The sequence below is a fragment of the Phascolarctos cinereus genome, unplaced genomic scaffold, assembly GCF_003287225.1.
Source record: "Phascolarctos cinereus isolate Bilbo 61053 unplaced genomic scaffold, phaCin_HiC Scaffold_1;HRSCAF=81, whole genome shotgun sequence".
NCBI classification, from domain to species: Eukaryota; Metazoa; Chordata; class Mammalia; order Diprotodontia; family Phascolarctidae; genus Phascolarctos; species Phascolarctos cinereus.
The window spans coordinates 29652696-29671452 of record NW_027555514.1 but is presented as its reverse complement, the minus strand read 5'-3'; the positions used below and the strand labels follow the sequence as shown (position 1 = coordinate 29671452).

General features: G+C 44.0%; 1 protein-coding gene across 3 annotated transcripts in view; it reads right to left on the bottom strand.

Annotated features, from left to right (window-relative positions):
- The window catches only part of THRB (thyroid hormone receptor beta), a 422927-nt gene that overhangs the window by 387912 nt on the left and 16258 nt on the right, over window positions 1–18757 (bottom strand). The window contains exon 1 of one of the 3 annotated variants that reach the window (XM_020971082.2): window positions 9425–10243. The exons of 1 other annotated variant lie outside the window; for it this stretch is intronic. The gene's annotated coding sequence lies outside the window, so the exon portion shown is untranslated. Of the gene's footprint in view, window positions 1–8754; window positions 8993–9424; window positions 10244–18757 lie in introns of those variants that run through there. One more of the 3 variants, XM_020971080.2, reaches the window with a different exon arrangement.

Below are 18757 nucleotides of genomic sequence, written 5' to 3'. Positions count from 1 at the left end.
AGATGAAAAACTAACACTCACCATAGGTGAAATGATTTCCCTGTTAGTGGTTTTGCTAATAAAGCTTGTGAGTACCACTCTAGCACCCTTCCCCCATACCACTAGTTCAGTTGTTTTTAATTTGTGCCCAACTCTTCATGACCTCATTTGAGGTTTTCTTGGCTAAGATACTGGAGTGGTTTGCCATTTTCTTCTCCAGCTCATTTTACAGATGAGGGAACTGAGGCAAACAGGGTTAAGTGACTTGCCCAGGGCCACATAGCTAGTAAGTGTCTGAGGCCAGATTTGAACTCAGGAAGACGAGTCTTCCTGACTCTAAGCTCAAAACTGTATCCACTGCACTGCCCCACCATACCACTGGTGCCTCCCATCTAATAAAGCACAATTCTTAATTCCTTGGATTCCTGGTTTGTTTTGTTTTAATTTTGTGTCTCCACAGGGAAAATGCTTGGATACATAGATAGAAAACACTAAAACCTAGGACTTTTTTCTTCAAATGATCAGAAACAATGTTCCAAGGATCTGTGGTTTTATTGAATATGCCTACCTCTTTACTGATACCAATGAGAATCTGTCCACACTTTAGCAGCTGGCCCTTCTTGAGCTGCTACGGCCAATAAAAATTCAACACTTGGTGGCCAATCCTTCTGTGAACAAACCTTTGTGAATTTCACTTGGCTGGGACTCAGATGATGGTCAATTGTCCAGTCTTGGCTTTATTCCATTCCAATTTATGAGAATCTGTTAGACCCAGTCCAGTAGCACTACCTTTGAGTAAACCACACCACCATCTATGCCGAGATGAAAGCAGGCCAGTCATGGAGGTGCATGAAACAAGGCAGTCAATATACTGTCCTGCTTAGAAAACATCCAGTTTCATCCCTGAAGAGATGGTGAAGTCTAATGAAAAAGAAATCAAGCTTGCTCATTTTAAGGTCAGCTGGATAAGAAGCTCCAACTGAGAAAAATCTAAACACAGGTTGCTGGCCTCTTGGTTAACAGACACACGTCCAGATCCATGTCATACAAATCCTGTCCTTTCAATTCCTTCTCCTGATTTAGTCCAATTGGATCTGCTTCTGGAGTAAGGTTGATTTGTCCAGATGGATAGGAATCCATTAACTTAGCTTCAAGTCCCCCCCCCCCACATATTCTACACATCACAGGAAACCTTTGAAGGACTGGTGTAGTTTTTGAAAAATCTCAAATTACTGAACCCTTATGACTGCTAAGTAAGTTGCTGTCTTCACCATCCACATCAAAGACAGTGATATTCCCAGAGTGCCGGCTCCCTTTTTTTAAAATAGGAAATACCTTGCATTTTGTTTCATGATTTATTGAATTGCATATATTTCTGTGGCTTGGTTCTTTTTCATTAAAAGAAAAATTTAACCCACATCATTTTGTTTGGGCTTAGTATTTACATGTCACCCCTACTGCACAAATAGAGGTGCATCATTCTGGGCTCAAAGGACCTCTAACTAGGACAAAAATGATAGTGGACCTTAGGTGACATTTCAGTAATAACAAAATTTCAGAAAGGGTAACAAACTAAAAATGTTTCTTGGTTACATGTTCACGAGACAAGTGTGGCATAGTGCAGAGAAGGCCACTCTTGGCATCAAGAAAACTTGTCTTTGGCACACACTAGCCATGTGACCATTAGCAAGTCACTTCACACTATTTCCTAAAACTATAAATTATAGGGGAATTGCCAACCTACCTTAGTGGAAGGAGTTTCGATCTCCGGAATTCCCTACACAGTGAAATCGTAGATTTGAATTTTGCTCCTTACCCCTCCATCTCATGTATAAATATATGATGTACATATGTGTATATGTATATTTGTATACATGTACAGGTATATATACAAATATATATGATCTATAGTGTCTCCCAAAAGTATTACTATTATTAAAGATTTAAAGCTTTAATAGAATAAAGCTGTACTACAATTTTTAGGTGATTGGTGGTTGTTCATGCTCAAAGAGTACTAATATCAGGGCCAAGGTATAGTATGATTGACTGTGGCTGATCAGACCAATATGGACTCAGAAGGTTCTACTGTAGGTTGGGCACAAATAGTCCATGAGAACATTTGGAGCTGAGACATCTCTAAATTTATACATCTCACCTTTTTTTTTTTTTGAGTTACTGCAATTCTGCTTTGCTCACAGAGCACAGCACCTTCTTTAATGTGGGCACACCATGCTGGGCAGTCCTGTGCCAGCGTCTCCCATATCTCAATTTCAAAGTTCTTCAGAGAGACAATTTTTAGGACACCCCATATATATGCAGATAGATAGATAATCTTCTCTATGGGGTCCGCAGTCATCTTCATAACTAGTATTGAATTTATGATCATACTTTTTAAATCTAAAAGCTAATCAACACAAATTTCATGTGATCTCAAAACATTTTTTGGAGTCAATGCTTTTAATACCGGTATTGGCCAAGAATACTGGTTCAAACACAAGCAAAAGTAGAGACTGATGCAGCTGATAGTGATAACCTCTAGCTATCAACAAGCATTTTTCAAATACCTACTATGTTCCAGATAGCATGCTAAGTGCAAGGGATACAAAGAAAGGCAAAGCCAGCCCCCTTTCTCTAGGAGCTCACAATATGATCAACAATCCCAAGAGCCTACTGCTACCACGGAAGAGCACTCAACCAAGTGACCTTGAAGTATTGGAACCAACAATGAAAATGCACACTCAACAGACATTTCTCTTACGTAGAGACAAAAGAGTAAGCACAATCGTAGATTACAGGGGAAGTTGCTTCCTGTTGGATTGAGTCTGTTATCTTTCAGTTAGGCAAGGAAGACTTCATGGAGGAGTTGAAGGGGCTGTAAGAAATGCTACAGATAAGAAGTTTATTGATGATGAAGTCGAAATACTCAAAGTGAGACAGACGATTGGGGCCTGGCTGCAGGCGGGCTGAAAATCAATCCAAGACTTCTTGCCTGGGACCATAGTATCAAGGTGGCATTTCTAACTGTCAACTAGAAGGATGGTCTGGGGAAAGGAGGCCGATGGAAGACAAATAATCTCCTTTCACTATAGTGAAACTAATGCTGTTGTGTCTACTTTTACAGGTAGAATGGTATGGTGGAAGGATTGGACTGAGGGAGAAGGTTCAGCCAGGTAAACCCGGGAGATGGATACACCCCCCCCCCGCCATTACAAACACACACACAAATATATACACACATAGATGGATCTCTGTGTGTGTACCATTGTGATCACCGTCATCACCAAAAAAGATCTGTCAAGTACCTATTATTTATATGGCACAATGCTAGGCACTGGGGATATAAAACGGTATGAGCAGAAAGTTCAACCATATCCTAAGGCCAGAGTGGAATGAGGGGAAAGAAGTAGGCCTGTGTCTGAACAAATCATTGCAATAAGGTTAGAAGCTAATATGCTGCATGTGGCCTATAGACCCTAGAATTCAAAAACCAAATTTTTTCCACCAAGAAAAACATACTCTTCTTCTCAATATTTCTAACCAGAGACCTCCCAAGCTGTATAAAATGGAAAAAATTCAAGCAAAATAAAAACACAAAAACCAGCTGGCTAACTCCATTTTTGTGTCTACTAAAGGAAGTCATCGAAGTCCTCATCCCTGGCTCTGCCTCTGATCTACTGTTTGAAAATTCACCCGAGACAATCTCCCTGGAAAATTTCAGTTCTTGAGAAAAGAAAATGGCATTCCTAGAATCATTCTGAAGTTCCCTAAGATGAAGGACACTGATGACCAAGTAGCATTAGCATTCAACACAGGTAACTTTTCTAGGTGTCAACCTCACCAGATACGTGAGAAGGAAGATATGGAAATGTGTAGTCAGTGACTCACTGATCTGGAAGATTTTCCTGATTGCTTAAATATCCTTATTGCCAAACAAGTCTGTGAACTCTCCTGCAAGGTGTACAAATGCCCCTGAGAAGCTTGAAAGGTGACCATCACTACAAGAAATCCATCGGTGCAAAATGGAGACAACTTTGCCAATGCCAGCACTGACACGACCACCATCAACACCACCACCATCAACAATAACACATCAGGTGTATGCTATATGCATTCAGCTATGATTCCTACTTATATACAACCCCCAAACAATAGTGGTACCATCCAGAGATGATATTCTTAGAGGCAAAATAATTTTATTGGCTCTTATGACTTGGAGAAGGGAGTAAATTTCCTCCATCCAAAGATAACAAGCAGGAATGAGGAATTCCATTAGATGCTCCCAGCCTTAACAAAGTAAAAAAGTCAAAGATGGAATACCTATTTCAAAGTCCCATTTTTCCCCAGGTAGTCAGTCACACATCCTCAGATACCACTGGCATGAAATGCCAAGTAACATGTCCCAGGAAAAATAATTTTAACCAGCCAGATGAAAGGATTGATTTTCCAATGTCCTTCTAAACAATCACAAGCAACTCTCCTACATATCTCTTTCCCTTTGCTTATAGGCAGTTGATGAAATTCAGGTAATGACCATTCGCTCTAAGTAAGATACTATTCTTTAAGCACTGGGGAAAAATACTTAAAGGATGACAATGACATTGAATACTAATTTCAAGTGAAAAAGCAAGCATTCCTTCACCCTTTGCCACATCAATGAAACTAATGTCAAAGGGTCCTTCTTCCCAAAGCCCTGTGCCTCCTGGCATCTCAGGCTGCTGAAGTGTTGACATTGACAGTTTAGATCTAGAAGGAATATTATTATTTTTTTAATATAATGCTGAGATCATGCAGGCCCCCCCAAGGCTCCTATATGTAGCCACATTAAGGGTAGGAAACTGCAATATTTCCTCCACTTTCCAGTTCTGATGTTGTGACGTCTAAGGGGAAAAGAATGTGCAGATGATTGCTTTCGTGAATGACTTGCGGCAACTGGTTGCTAGTTCATTGCTAAACCTATTGTCAGAGGGGTCATTTCTTCACTCCTATTCCATTCTGCAGATTCCAATCCCATCTACTACAGCTCTGCCCCAAGTGCAATTGGCTAGAACCACTAAGTAGTATATCTCCGTTACTCAAAGCCTGGGGAATTCACTGAATCCAAGACCACCCAGCTTGGAGCCTCTCAGCACTTAGTAGGCACTCAATAAATATTTATTGAATTGAATTAAGTCCATAGAGGGTGAAGGTCAGTTACTCCACAGAGGATAAAGTCTCTTTCTGAGGATTTCCTTGTACTCCAAGAAATGCCTCCAGGAGGAGAAATAACTCTCTGATTTGTCACTACGTGGAATGTTTGGCCTACTTTCAGAAATATCAGAAAAAGAAAGGCTATCTCCCCAGCACGTCTTAGCATGCCCAAGGGCATCTGCTCAGAATACTTAGGCAGGCATTTTGGAAATTCACAGTTTAGGCAGAATCCTGAGACATTTAGGGGCAATAAAGGCAAAATCAATAGATGTAAAATCAGGAAGACCTGAGTTCAAATCTCAACTCAGACACCTGTTATATACCTGACTCTATGGCAAGTCAGAACCTCTCCCAGCCTTAACTTCCTCATCTATAAACTGGGGCAGGGGGCCCCAGACTAGATGATGCTAAGGTTCTTTGTAGCTCAAAATCTATGCTACTATGATCTCCTGAACCTTCTCGTAGGTCTACAACTGATTTTGTTTTTAAATCAAAATTATGCCTATGTCCTGGGAAGGAAAGGGAGATTACAATTTTTTGCCCTTGTATTGATTCAAGAAGGTTTTTTTTTAAGAGTCAGGTTAGCAGCATCTTAGCATAAATTATCTTTTATTGCTGGTCATTTGCTATGAAGATAGCTAAAAAGATAGCATGGTAGACATGCATCTTACAATATATTTTCCTTTGAACATGAATGTTCATATATCAATGCATCCATTCCATTGAAAGGCCAACAGGAATTGCTCCATCAAAAAAAAAAAAGTCCTAGGATTATAGGAGCACAAATCTAGAGCTGGAAGTGTCCTCACAAGTCTTAGAAACTCCCTTTATTTTAAGGATGGGAGGCCCAGCGAAGTTAAATAATTTGCCTAAAGTCACAGAGGCATCAGAGGTAGGGTTCCACCCCACAGTCCTGTGGTTATCTTTGGTAGTATTTACTATGAAAATTGTATCTACTAGCAGATGGTCCTATTTCTACGGCACAGCTCTCTAAAATTCATTAGAAAAAAATTACTAAAGTAGTGTCTAGTTAACATTTCCACAACTGAATCAGTATTCTCTATTAATATTCTCTATCAGTAGTATTACATTTATTTACTGATGCCTCCATACATTGAAAAACCAGGCTGACAAATCATTCCCAACTGAATTTGTTACACCAAAGAAAAATATGTATATAAATATACGTATATCTGTATCAATGACAACATACTTCATTTAAACACATCTCCAGGTTAATATTTTTGTTTAAAAATTAAGATGATCTTCCTTTCTATTTCTTAAAACCTCACTGGTTCAGAACATTTTTCTTTTCCTTTTTGGGGGGAGGGGTGGGGAGATGGTCAGCCAAAGAAAGAGGCAGCCAGTCTGACTTGGTGAAAAAAATAAATCAGAATTTTAGACTATAGTGATGTAATCTCATTACTGTCCCAAAGAATACAAAACTATGATTTAAAATATCCGATAAAAAGACAGGGATGGTTAATTTGAGGAAAAACCGATTCTCCTTGGACATATATTAGGTAATAATGTTATGCTACAAATTCTTTAAGATATGAGGACTAATTGCTGGACAGAGAAAATGAAAGAATATTGGAATCCTCGAACGCCAAGGAGATATCAGTGCCGTATCTCCCTTAGTAGCGATTAAGAGCACTAAAATTCCTCCAAGAAAACATTGTCTACTCTTTGCTGAATGAGAATAGGCACACCATAGAGCTGGAATGATCCCAATTCTGGAGGACTGGTGTTGGAATTTTGCTAAGCAGGTAAGAAGTCCTGCAATCTCTCCATTTATGGTCTATTCCGTAGCTTTTGGAGTAAAGCACATTGATATATAAAGCCTTTATTAAATATGACCCTTGGTCCATCCTCCTTTCTCTCATTAAAAAAAAAAAGAATGAAAATGCTTTATAATTGATAACAATCACACCCAGTTATGAGAGGAAATCACCAGCCAATTACCAGTGGCCAAGTAAAAATCAGGAGCCAAGTGAAAGCAGTTCTGGACTTGGAGTCAGGCAACCTGGGTCTGAATTCCAGATATGTCGTTTACTAACAGATCTCGGGCAAGTCCCAACTTCCCCGGGCTTCATCACTTTGCTCGTCTGTAAAATGGGTGGGGTGTGTGTGTGTGTGTGTGTGTGTGTGTGTGTGTGTGTGTGTGTGTGTGTGTGTGTGTGTGTGTGTGTGTTGGAAGATATAACCTTTAGGGCCCCTTCCAGCTCTGAAATTCTAGGAGCTTATGAACTAGGAGATAGGAGGGGCCAATACCTACAAGAACAAAACTACAAGAACCATACTGAGAGACACTCAGCCGTAGCAGAATAAAACCCTCTAGACGCAAAAGAGAAAATGATGCTGCCCAAGGAAAACCTCGAAGAACCCATTTGCCCTCCACGTATTCTTTAGAGAGGCGGGGAGGTGGGGGTGGGGTAGGGTGGAGGTTGAATGACCACAACCAGTGGTCCCTCTTTTTCTCCATTCTGACTCCCTTCTCCAAGAGGGACAGGCGTTTGCAGGGAAGGGACAAGCTGGGGAAGGCGGTGGGCGGCGAGATTCTAGCTCTGGGGGCTTCCGACGCGCGGGCAGCAAACATCTTCCGAATCAATCCCCTGTCACAGAACTTACTCATCATGGAAACTTCCACTCGGCACCGAGCCTGCCAAGATGCCAAATTACATTTCACACCAGGAAAGACTGTCAACGACTGGGCTGGGGTTTCGGCGCTCCGGGCCCCATTTCTTAAGAAAAGCAAGCCCCCTTCCGCCCCTGTCCCCACTCGGCTGCTGCGGTGCCCCTGCTCAGTTCGAGCCCGGGCGCCCCTTTCCTCTGGCACCACGCTAGGGAGTCTTTCCGCGGCTCCTCCTCTTTTTCCTCCTCCCCTTTCTCTTCCCCCCCCCCCCCCCCAGTCTCTGTATCTGGAGCTCTAACAGAGCCGGCGAAAGCAGCAGGTAATCCGGTGTGGGCTGGCTGCCTGCCCGCGCCCTCCCCGACACTGAGCTGCTGCTGCCCCGGCCCCCAGCGGAGCGGGCACGAGCAGGGACGCCGGTCCCGTCCCGGGCCGGCTCGGGCTGCCCGGCTGCCCGCCCGCCCCCTCGCCGGTGGCCCGACACAGCGCGCAGAGGGGGCGGCGTCGGTGCTGTTTACCACCCCCTGGCCAAGGGAAGCCGGGCGCCGGGGACGCCGTTTAAGAGTCTAAATAAAGGTCTCCAGGCGAAAGCGCGAGCCGTGAGGATTCCTGCAGTTAATGCCCTCCCAGGCCAGTTCCCTGGGCTCCGCGGCGGTCTGTCTGCCCCCTCCCTCGGCTGCAGCCCCCGCTGCCCCGCTTCCTCCGGCCCGATCTGAACCGCCCCGGGGTAGTTCGTAGGTTTATGATCACTTACCTGGAGGCACCCAGGCAGCTCCAGGAAGGGACGCTCGCCCCTGCACTAGGGCACTTTAATTAGCGTAGGAACCAAGTTAATTTTATAAGTGGGTCTTCTCTGCTCTCACCTCTCCCAGCCCGGGGCAGAACCCACCCCCGATCCTTGCACTCAGCCTGGACTAGGTACCCCCGCCCCGGCCAAGTCCCGGGGGGCCGCTTACTCCAGAGTCAGCGTCCTTGCTCCCGATCGGTGCGTGCAGGGGTGTGCATGAGTGGGAGCGAGTGTATGTGTGCGTCTGCCCGTCTGTGACCTGGTTTCCCTTCGATCGCCTCCCGGCGCTGCGCGCGGTTCAGCCTCACCCGGCTGCTGTGGCAGCGGTGGTGGCGGCGGCGGCGGGGGCAGCGGGAGCCACAGCTACCTCCTTAGCCCCGCCAGGGGCGCACCGAATGACACGCCAGCCCGCCGCACGCACCAGCGCTGCGTACCGCCAGCCGCTAGCTCCGGGACCGCTCGGGCTCCCGGCTCCCCACCGCGGGGAGGGGAAGGGGGAGGAGTGAGGGAGAGAAGGAGGGGCTCATTTCACGGGACTCCCCCACTCTCACGTCCCACCCTTCCCCCCAGGCACTGCTGTCCCCTTCACCCCTCCAGCCCTTTTCCTCACCTTCCTACAGGGACAGCAGGCAGGCCCCCCAAGCCCTTAGTTCCTCCTAGGTGGGTGCCAGCGCCCCAGGGGCTGGGCTGGAGGAGCTTCCAAGAGGAAGGACTCCTTCAGCCTGAGCCATTCCCCCTCCTAACTCGACTACACCCCCCCCCGCCTCGTGCCCACCCCCTCCTCCCTCCCTCCCGTTGGGCTCCTCAACGTGTTTACAAGTGGCGATATTTCCACCCACCCGACTTTGCAGATAGCTTCTGGTTTAGGATCACAACGGGATTTCTGCGTCATGGCTCGGGGAGGGGAAGGGCGGCGGCGGAGGGGGGGAGAGATGCCGGGGGTCCCTACCCCCAGCTGTCGATGAATCGAGGCGGGGAGGCAGGTCGCGTACGGCGGGGCGCAGTGCCCACTGGCGCTCCTCCGCCCCGGCCACCGCCTCCTCCACCAACTCTCACATTACCCACGCGTAGCCACTTGTGGCGCGGGTGCCATCACCGGGCCCTCCAGCTCCTCCCCGGGGCGGGACAGGAGGCCTTCTCTTTTCAGTCCCGTGGCTTCCCCTCACCTAGCCTAGGGACCCTTTCCCCTCAATCCCCCAATAGGGGAGGATGGACGAGGGCTGCAGACAGACGTCTGTCATCAAGACTAGGTTGCTAGGGGGGCCTTTACCGAGGGTTCCTTACATACTCCGCCCCCCACTCCCAGGGCAATAATTTGAGCTGAGAATCCCCAGTACTTTCGGGCGTCCGAGCCCCAAGGGCAGAGTTGCAAAGTAATAGGAGTTTGCCTCGCTCTGGGCATTATCCCAAGGAGGGCAAAGTGGGGGCAGCTTCCCTACGATGGAATGTGGAGGGTTTGCCAAAGCAAAAGTCTCGGCTGTAGGTGAAGGCAGGGGGTCTTGGGGTACCAAGGCTGAGCTCCAACAAAGGTTATCAGTCCTCTGGAGCTCTCCGAATTGAATCGGTACTTTTAATAAAAATTATATTGGGAGAGGGAGGGATTAACCAGTCTTGTACACAGCAGATACCAATTCAGTCCAAGGCACAGTTCAGGAGTGGGGTGGGGGTGGGGGTGGGGGCGGAGTTGTTACGAAGTGAAAATATCCCCACCCAGAAAAAGCGTCCAGTCTAGTAAGGGACTCGATGCCCGTACAAAATTTGAATGGGAAAAGGACATTTGTACAAAGGTATAAAGGGCAAGGTTTCGCTGTAACGTCCACAATCAATATTCTGAATTTCTCCTGAATTGTTTGAATGATTATACACACATTATATCTATATCTTTCTTTCTTTCTTTCTTTCTTTCTTTCTTTCTTTCTTTCTTTCTTTCTTTCTTTCTTTCTTTCTTTCTTTCTTTCTTTCTTTCTTTCTTTCTTTCTTTCTTTCTTTCTTTCTTTCTTTCTTTCTTTCTTTCTTTCTTTCTTTCTTTTCTTTCCCGGTCCCCCAAACTTCATCCACATATACAGCTCCTTAACGCGTCTGTAATTTAGAGTTCAAATCCTACCTTAGGCAGTTACTAGCTATTTGACCCTTGGGAAAGGCACTTAACCCGTGACTGCCTCAATTTCCTCATCCGTAATATGGGTTCTACCTTCTGGTTGTTTCGAGGATCAAGTGAGATAAGGTCTGTAAAGTACTTTGCAAACCTTAAGGCTCTCTATAAACAGAAAGTTGCTAGGCGCAGTCAAATCAAACTCAAGGAGAAACGGGTCCACTAATCCGTAATAAAGATCCTTGATGGACGCAGATTGACAGCTTTAAAATGTAAATAGCAAAAGCAGCAACCCTCTAGATCTCAGGCCCTACCGAACTCGTCTGGAGGTCACATAGGGGTCCTCAAGCCAGAGCTATGTATTCCTACACCACAAGAGTGGCTCACCGCAGTGGAAGTGGAACAACACTGCCTGGGTGCAGCCAGAAGCTGGTTCCCTAGGCCTGGAGAAAAGCCGTCCACAAAACACCGTCTGTGATCGGCCTGGACTCCCAGCCGTCAGGCCCCCTGCTGGTGAGCTAGTTCCGAGAAGCCAAGCTGGTCACCACACCTGGACAGAGGAGGGCCGAGGGCGAGGGCTCCTTGGGTGATAGAGAGGAGGGTAGCTACTGACTTTTTTTTTTAAAATAGCGTTCATTTACAAATAGAATGTCTCTCTTGTAAGATGGATTTTGATGGCAAGAAGAGGAATTTTTCTTCTAAAACACTGAAAATTAGGCCCCAAAGCTTGCCACTCTTCCTCTCTTTGTCCTCATGAATCTATCTTGGGACATTATTCTGCCTTGGAGAGACAAAATCTTGTTTAAAAAAATGAAATAGGCTGGTAATAAAACTGTTGATTTTCTTTGTTGAACCTAATTGATTTTCTATGTGTCTCTGATCTCATTTTGTCTGTACACATAAGTGTTGAAAAACAGTAAACTGAAAAACACAAATAAATAACCTATAGTGAGATTCAATAGTTCAGAATAAAATCATGGCAACAAAGGAACATTATGATGTGTGATTACTTTTCTGGGGTTTACAAAATTTTTTTTTGTTTTTCCCATTGTGAATATAAATTTATTAAAACCAAATGAACAAAATCCCAGACTTTGCTAGAACTGAATGTCTGGGGCTAATCTTGCTAGTTAATCAATGGCCAAAGGAGCCCTCCAATGGAAAAGAACATTCTTTCTGCTTGAACATGAAGAGAAGATGGAATTGTGTTTTTTAGGGAACTTTTTATACAGACTTTACTCCACTAGATTGTGACTCACAATGTTAACTGTGGAGCAGCAGGGTGGCAGATGGAAGGAAACAAGGGCCTGGGAGCTGGGACCTGGACACGAGCCATTGACACTGGCTATGTGACCATGGACAAGTCACAACCTCTCCCAGGCACTGTCCAGTCACCTTTAAAGTGAAGACAATAACCTTCAGAGGGTGGTTTTGAGAATCAAGTGACATAGTTGTCAAGACACCAATTTTGTTTCAGAGGTTTCCTGTATTCATCCACCCAGCCCCCCCCCCCAACCGTGTCCAGACTATTTCACCTTCATTACTTTCCTAACTGGTCTCCCTGTCTCCAATCCATCCACCGCACACATGCTAACTTGATAGTCTAAAACAAACACCATTAGCCTCTTTATACTATGTAAACCCCTTCAGAATCTGTCTCCAACCTATTTCTCTAGACTGATGTTACATTATGCTCCTTCATGTATCATGTAATAGCCAAACTGACATTCCATCTCCAGCCTCTGCGTCTTAGCCTGGACTCTGCCCCACACCTAGATTGCCCTCCCTCTTAGCCTCCTCTTCTGGGAATCCATAGTTGCCTCCAAGATACAGCCCAAGAAACATCCCTCACTTTTCCAGTTCCTCCATTTGTTACTTCCTTGTTCTTATTTTGTATTTACTACCCTGTGTACACATTGTCTTCCCTCCGCTGCCCCCAGGGATGTAAGCTTCTTGAGGACAATCTTTGTATCCTCAGCTCATAACACCATGCTTGGCCCATCTTTTTTATTTTGACTGGCCCTCTGATTGCATTAAAATGGGGAGCTGGTGGGAAGGCATTTCCCTCTACTAGTGTAGATTGGCTTCTGCCAATAGAAGCAGTAGCTAGCTTCTAGTCTTGGAGAGCAGAGCTCCCGGAAGTCCTTATTGTATGTCTTGAACAGAGGACTTCCTAGGAGGCTTATTCTCTAACCACCATCAGAGGCCTGTTCACACAGTAGGCAATTAATAAGTGCTTGGTGAGTTGAATAATAAATCACAACCTTAAAACACTCTATGAATATCAGTTATTGTTGTAATTATCTAAACTATAGTAAGATTATGGTTAGTTAATCGATTTTCACAGCCAAGGAAGTCTCAACCTATACTCTCATCCATCACCACTGGGAACTACATCTTTGGCCCTGCAGCTGACTGGGTTCAATGAAGCTGCCTGTTACCAGAACAGAAACCTGGCTTCATCAAATATGTTACAGGATACTCCATCATATGTTACTGTATACACTTATAATGGACTCTAAGAAGACCACATTAGTTAGTGGTCAATGCTGACAAGATTCCAGGGTATCGGCAGGCCCCTGATCCTCAAAGGAAAGGCAAGTAAGAGATCGGGAGCTGGGGTTACATTATAGATAAGATCATCTGGCTCCTCTGGAGAGCTCTTATGCTTCACTGGTGACAATTACCTAGTAGGGATCTTCACAACGAGAGTTACTCATGAAGCCTGACTAATGGTGTTTTTAGCTCCTTCTAAGAAAGATGTCCTTGAATAGGATGCAGAGTGGGAAGTGGGAAAGAACTGGGTGTTAGTAAGACTGACTGGTCATCTCCCAGCCTGGAGAGTTATGCTTGGAATGAGGTGCCTTTCCCAGGCAGTCCGGGCTAAGCCCCCATGACCTTATCATCCCCTCCATGCTGTGTCTTATGTGTAGGCATTTCCTCTGGATTATCTTTCTTACACTGACAAACCTGACATGCAAATTATCAGGAGGCCACCAGCCTGTGTGAGAAAGTCACAGTCGTTCTGGGCCTCAACTTCTTTAGATAAGGGTGATAAAATTACATCCTGTCTGAGATCATAGAATTGTAGAGCAAGATGGGATAAAGCAGGTAGTTTAACCACCTTGCTTTACAGAGGAGGAAACGGCCCCACAGATACAGCACAATTTGTACATGATTATACAGCTGGCTAATGGCAAAGCCAGGACTCCAGCCTGAGTCTCCTACCCCCCTCTTGACCCATATAGACACAACAGTCCATCTCCCACCTCATCAATGCCTCTGCCCATCTTCTTCTCTCTACCTCATAGAATGATTCCTTCTAAGCACAGTTCAGGTGCCATCTCCTTATGGCAAATATTCTCTCATCCTTGGGGTTGTAAATACTCTCATTCAATTGAAATTGCACTGCATACACATTATATAAATACAACATCAGTGGTGTTCCATAATTCACTCAAGATCTTGCCCAGGGGCAATATTCTGGACTCTCAGGTGGACATAGTACCTACTTATGTTGCTTTATGGAGTTTATGTAAGACCCCAAAAATTAGTAGTATAATGACAGTTAGGAAAATTCCTAATATTCAGGCAAAGACCCTTCTCTCTGCCCTAATTTAAATTTATGGTGGTCTCTAGCTAACCCCTAGCCTCTTTATGTTTGAGACAAAAAAATCAAGATACAGGAAATGTTAAGATAAAAGAAGCAAGTAGAGTATGTTTCAGTAGCTGTTACTGGACACACACAGGGAGGGGGAGTTGGAAAAAGAACAGACTTTTTTTTTTTAAACTTCCCTTAGTCCTTAAAGAGATTAGTAGAACCAGTTGCTTCCGCCCTGTTCTTCAGAGCTGAGATGCCTGGGTGGAGGGCAGGGAGGGGGGATGGCCAGCCTTCTATTTTATACTTTCAATCTCTCCCATCACTTATTGCACCTAGGCTACTAATCCTTGCCTTCTGAATCTGAAATGAATTCTTCCTCTGTCCCTGGGTGAGTCTGGGGAGGCTGTTTCCTTTTGCTGGTCAGTTCTTGAGGTCCACCTTCCTCCTCTAAATTTACATCTTCTTTTAAGAGCTCTGGGGAATGATTCAATCTTGCCTTCCAAATCAAATATCCCAGTCATCTCCAGTAGCTCTCAGGCCAGAGAGGAGGAAGGCTTATCCCTCTGAAATACAAATCCCAGGATACCAGTTGGTCTCCCAACCCATCTTACACTCATTCATATGTGAGCATGTTGCATCTTCCTTCTGTTGTATATTTTTCTTTGGTGTTTAATAAATGTGTGTTGATGGACTGAATTGAAATGAATCACTAATTGCTTTCACTGAAATGAAAGGCTAAATGAACCAGTTCTTTCCAAGTTAATGGAGCTTCCCAAAGTGACTCTTTTATAGCTTATCTAACCCTAGGAGGATAGCTATGGCTAAAAAGAGTTCTTTGGAGGAAACCTGCTAAATGTATACAACAGATGCTCATTATGGCCAATCATAAATGTAATACATCATTTTAGACTAGGTGGAAATAGACTGCCAGAAGTGTTAATTTTGTATTCTCCCCAATGGTGCCTGATACAGTAATGATACAGCAAGCTCTCAGTAAATGCTTTTGATTAGAGGAGTTCCCAACATTCCTACTATAAGGATGATAGACTCTGATCACTAAGGGACCTTAGAGGCCATCTCTTTTAACTGCCTTATTTTACAGGTGAGGAAACTGAGACCCTAAAAGTGATTTGCCCAAGGTCCTACAGCTGGTTAAAGCTTAGGTTTCAACTAAAGCTCTCTGATTCTAAAGCCACTCCTCATCTACTGGGCCCTGGCTGCCCCTATCATGATACTCTTTTTTTTTTTTTGGCTAAGTAACAAGGTTAAGTGACTTGCCCACGGTCATATAGGTAGTAAGTGTTATGTATCCGAGGCTGGCTTTGAACTCAGGTCCTCCTAAATCCAGGGCTGGTGCTCTATCCACTGCACCACCTAGCTGCCCCATGATACCCTGTTTAAACAAAGTCCAGTCTGAACTACTAAGTATCATCCAAGCCTGGGTGGAAAGACATGAAAGGCAACATCACTCCAAATAATAGCAAGCTACATTTGCAGTCAGAAACCACCAAATACCAACGAAGCCAAACTGAGCCTTTTGGGTGAGGATGGAGATGCCAACCATCTAAAGTCTATAAAGAAAATTGGGATTGATGGGGTCTGGGCAAAGATGGGAAAATAATTGTTTAAAGTCGGTTTAATTTCCAACCATTTGAAAGATGGTTCATTTGGGGTCTGATTCAATTGATAATTGAACTGTACTAGCCAATGCTTTTTAGGAAGATCAAAGAGCACCACCAGCCATTAAATTCTCAGATGACCACAGAATGGTGTCTTCAATGGCTCAACTACATGTTACCAAAACATGCCAATTAAGTGTACCTATGCCCCCCCCAAAACCCTCTAGCTTTTTAAAAGCCAAGTGTTTATGCTTGTATATAAATGGGAGATTAAATACAAAAGTCCCATGAGAATAAAGGAGAAGTATTTTTTCAAGTGAAGGATAAAAGAAAAAAGTGAATTCTACTTTTAGTCACCAGATCCTATTTACGTATTTAGATGTTACCACACATCAAATGTGTTTATGATTATTTACAATACTTAGATCCTTAAAATACCTGGAGTTGATATGAGTCAGAGCTAGAGTGACAGTCTTAACTTCCAGTTTTATTTGCTGTTGTCAGTTTAGAAGACAGCCTCAATTTTAACCTGCTATAGTATGGATTGATACTTCCCATTTTCACTCATTGCAGGTTCTTAAAATAAACTCAGGTCAGCTAGGTGGTGAAGTAGATAGTGCCAGGTCTGGAGTTAGGAAGACTAATCTTCCTGAGTTCAAATCTTACTAGCTATGTGACCCTGGACAAGTCACTTAACTTGTTTGTTTCAGTTCTTATCTGTAAAATGAGCCAGAGAAGGAAATGGCAAACCACTCCAGTATCTTTACCAAGAAAACCCCAAAGGGGGTCATGAAGAGTTGGACATGACTGATATGATTCAACAACATGATAAACTCACTTCACTTTGAACCTTAAAATTAAGGAGGCATATATTTATGAGAGACAGTGAGGTGTAGCTGGCATGAGATGAGGCTTGTAGGGAGAATCTGAAGCAAAATCCTGTCTTAGTTCCTCAATAGCTATGTGCTTATGGGCAAGTCACTTCTCAGTGCCCCCCATATGAGTGGTATCAAATGGAAATGGGAGCCACTAAATAGTAGAAAAGGATCCCTGCCTGCCACTTATTGACTTAGAAAACCACAAATTAACAGAATTCCCAATTGCATTGTAATCTGGTTCACTGCACTTAGGGGTGTTATCGGTCACATTGGACATGTGGCCAAGTGTTTGACCTTTCTGCCCCAGACAATATTCAAAGATTATACATACAGACAGGCTGCATCAGGAGATAGACGTTTCCACTTGAAGACTTCCCTACTCTGATGAAGTTAGACTTACAGACAAAAATTTAAAAAAGAAGTTTTCTATAAATCAAGTTTCCAAAAGACTCTACAAATGTTTGGAAAATGTCCAGTAAGCACAGATTACAAACAAAAAAAGTCACTACAGAAAAGATCGTTAAGCTTTCCCTGATCCCCCTAGGTGCTAGCCCTATTCTTTTCTCCAGTCATCTTGCATTGACTTATCTTCTATCTTATATACTCTGGGAGAAAGTAAGTTCTTTGGGAATAATATTATTATTTTTGTCTTCATATATCCAGCACCCAGGACGTTGGGAAACACATAGTTCACACTTAATAAATGTTCATTGAACTAAATTGAGTCAAATGGTTAAATAGGGAAACAAAGTTCTGACTTCCACCCAGCGTAGATTAGAAGTAATGTAGTCAGTCCATTGTGTTGAATGTATGTGTGTGTAGTTTTGCATAAATATATATCACCTTCTATATGTATATGCATGTATATATACAGATACATGTGTGTATGTGTATAGACAGGCACACGTACACACACAGATGGAACTGTATATGAGTTGCAAAGTTGAGGAACCAGGGCAGGTTATCACCTTCATCCTAAGTTATGGTCTTAGAGAGTAGCCCTGAGTGAGTAGAGGTTAAATGGCTGCTCATTAGTCAGTTAATAAGCACTTATTAAGTACCTACTACGTGCCAGGCACTGTGATAAGCTCTAAAGATAGAAGAAATCAGGTCAGGGTCACACAGTCAGTGTGTGTCAAAAGAGAGCACTGGATTCAAGTCTTCCTGGCTCCAAGGACATCTCCAGGAATTCTACTCTTCACACTGACAGGCTTGGTGACCTTGAGCCTCCATTTTGAAATGTATAAAAAGGAGATAGTAATTTCTACTTTCGTGTCAGGGTTGTGTAACATCCAAAGAAGAAAATAACCATGAAGTACTTTGTACACTTTAAAGAACTATGGAGAGGGTAGCTAGGTGGCGAAGTGGAAAGAATGCCAGGTCTGGAATCAGGAAGACTTTTCTTCCTGAGTTCAAATCTGGCTTCAGACACTTACTAGCTAGCTGTGTGACCCTGAGCAAATCACTTCATCCAGTTTGCCTCAGTTTCTCATCTATAAAATGAGCTGGAGAAGGCAATGCAAATCACTCCAGTATCTTAGCTGAATGGGGCCTTCTGAGTGGAACTTCTCAATAGCAACAGCAAATGTCAGTTAGAGACTTGGGATTGCTGAGACTGCATTAGCCTTCAAAGAACCAATTTCCAGGTCTTTGTGGAGGCTGGAGTCAGTGAAGCATCAACAACCATTAGGGTTTCTTCTTCTTTTTTCTGTTTTTGTTTTTTCTTTTTACTGTCCTGCAGGTGAGAAGATGCCATTCATTTCCTTCTCCCTTAGTAGGCCATATGCTTTGAGGCTTCTTCTTGTTGTTTTCCCCTCAGTAATGGCAATTTGTATTCCCTGCTTGTTGGTTTTTTCATTTCTTCCCCGTCCCTGGCCAGGGAAAACTTTCTAACTTGCTTACTAGGGCACTGGTGAGCCGATTTACCTAAAGCAGCTAGAGCTGGTGGGTGATCTGGCAGCTGCCATGCAAGTCACTTACAT